This window comes from Octopus bimaculoides, chromosome 7, assembly GCF_001194135.2.
Source record: "Octopus bimaculoides isolate UCB-OBI-ISO-001 chromosome 7, ASM119413v2, whole genome shotgun sequence".
Classification (NCBI taxonomy): Eukaryota; Metazoa; Mollusca; class Cephalopoda; order Octopoda; family Octopodidae; genus Octopus; species Octopus bimaculoides.
This window is the reverse complement of record NC_068987.1, coordinates 103005397-103007908: the sequence shown is the minus strand read 5'-3', so window position 1 is coordinate 103007908 and position 2512 is coordinate 103005397. Positions and strand designations below refer to the sequence as shown.

The following is a 2512-nucleotide window of genomic DNA, read 5'->3' as shown; positions in this document are numbered from 1 at the left end:
TATATATATATATATATATATATATATATGTGTGTGTGTGTGTGTGTGTGTATATATACTAGTGGGAACCATTGAAATTCCATAAGGAAAAAGATTGAAAGAGGCTGTTTAAGAACGAAAGGATGATTTGCGTTTTAATTCTTATTTTGCTAAGTTATTTCACTGCCAGTCACAATAATTTATTATTTGATTTTAAAATTTCCCTCTGCTAAGCAATTTATATTTCCCAGTTTCTCTGTAACTCTTCAGCAAACTTTTGAACCATATGATTCCCCTCTTCCTGTATTTCGCATTTCTGTCCTTCTCTTCACCTCTCACTTTCATTAACTACATGAGTGACAGCATAATTCATCGGCTGGCTATCTTCTCTCTCACTCATCCTCAAAGTTCCCTCTTCCTCTGTTTCACTCCAACTCCTCCTCATCTCTAACAAACTAAAACGTAAAGTGTGAACGAGCAGGTAAAAGAATAATATTATGGATTTTGTTCAATAAAAAGAAAGTTTTCACAATCAACACCACCATTACCGCTATAGTTTTTAGTTACAAAGCTACTTTCATTTCATTTTAGTCCACCTGTTTGTTTATATATATTTTTCTTGCTGTCGATGTATAGCTACTCAAACAATACAAACGCTATCTACCTCTCTCTCCGTCTTAATGTAATTGCTTCCCCTGTTCATCTCTCTTTCTCTGCCTTTTTTTAACCGCACCACCAGAACATCACCCACTGCTAAACATTGTATCTTAAACATATATCTTTCTCTTTAACTCCCCACTCAACAGCACGTCGTTAACATTTCTTTCTCCCTCTTTTCTCTCACCATTTATTCCTTTCGCTCTTTGCCTCTCCCTTCAACTAACCACATGATGCATTTGGCCTTCTTATACCTCTTTCTCTGCTTCGACACTTCTTTCTTCTCTATTCATTCTCCTCCCTGTTTTCAATTTTACCCACTTTGCACTCACTCCTCCTCTACCTCTCTAACTAAAGTATAAAGAACAGGCAGAGTATTATATAGATATTTGGAATAAGGCGGCAAGCTTGCAGAGCAGTTAGCACGCCGGGTAAAACGCTCAGTAATATTTCATCCGTCTTTACGTTCTGAGTTCAAATTCTGCTGAGGTCGACATTGCAATTCATCCTTTCGAAGCCAATAAAATAAGTACCAGTTGAACACTGTGGACGATGTAATTGACTTATCCCTTCCCCCAAAATTGCTGGCATTGTGCCAAAGTTTGATACCAATGTCTATATATATATATATATATATATATATTTGGAATAAATAAATATATATGTCTATAAGTACAGGTATGTTTGCGTGGTAAGGAGCTTCCTTTTCAACCACATGATTGCGGGTTCAGTGTCGCTGCGTGGCATCTTGGCCAAGTGTCTCCTACTCTAGCTTCGGGCCAGCTAAAGCCTTGTGGGTGGATTTGGTAGACCGAAGCTGAAAGAAGCCCGTCTTATATATGTATATATATATGTGTGTGTGTATCAGTGTTTGTCCACCATTACCGCTTCGCAACTGGTATTGAAGCGTTTATGTTCCCGTAAATTATCGGTTCGGCAAAAGAAACCGATAGAATAAGCACTAAGCTTAAAAATAAGTCCTGGGGTCAATTTTTTCGACTAAAACACTTCAATGGAGTGCTCCAGCATGACCGCAGTCAAAGTGACTTAGACAAGCAAAGGGATAAGAAATATATGTGCCTGTGTGTATTTGTGCGCTAGCTGTTTTTCCTGAGTGTGCGTGTATGTAAGTGTATATCTATGTGATTGTAGATATATTAATCTATATCTACGATCCTTCAAAAAGCTATTGAAGCTAAATTAAAACTATAACATCTGTCCTAAATGTGTAAAATGAAGAGACAAACAAAATCTTCTGTTCTACAGGGACTTATTTACATTCGGAAATTCACGACTAATCGTTAGATTTATATCACAGAATAACGAAACAGTGAAATGCTATCTTTCATTAAAATAACGTTTCAAAATTATAGCTTGCATTGTGTAGTTTCACTTTAATACAATGCGAAACATAATGATAAATAATGGACTAATTCATGGTGAAACAGCAGCAATATAATCAAGAACAATCATTAATCTCATGTATCTTATAATGAAAATAGTTACTGTTTAGCAGAGTGGCGCAGTGGGAGCGTGCTGGGCCCATAACCCAGAGGTCCGTAGATCGAAACTACGCTCTGCTATTGCACATTTTTTTTTTAATATCTGCTAATCAACAGCTTCTTATTGACATACGCTCATACAATGTATGTAGGGGTACAAAACACAAAATATCTTTTCACAGTGATCTAATAGCATTTGACATACCATTAGTTCATTTCACAAACAGCTTTATTTATAGAACATTAGTCTATTCTACAAAGATTGTGATGAAAACGATTTGTTATCAGTACTGTTATTTAAAGAAAACATCATTTCGACATAAATGACTCTGCTCTAAGCAGTATCAGCTATTTTGTGGGGCGTTTTAAGCAGG

The 2512-nt window shown here is 36.2% G+C and overlaps 1 non-coding gene across 1 annotated transcript; it reads left to right on the top strand.

The window, feature by feature from the left end:
- Nucleotides 1–2147: 2147 nt before the first annotated feature.
- Nucleotides 2148–2219, top strand: Trnam-cau (transfer RNA methionine (anticodon CAU)). Its single transcript has one exon. It is a non-coding gene; the product is annotated as a tRNA-Met (tRNA).
- Nucleotides 2220–2512: the final 293 nt, after the last annotated feature.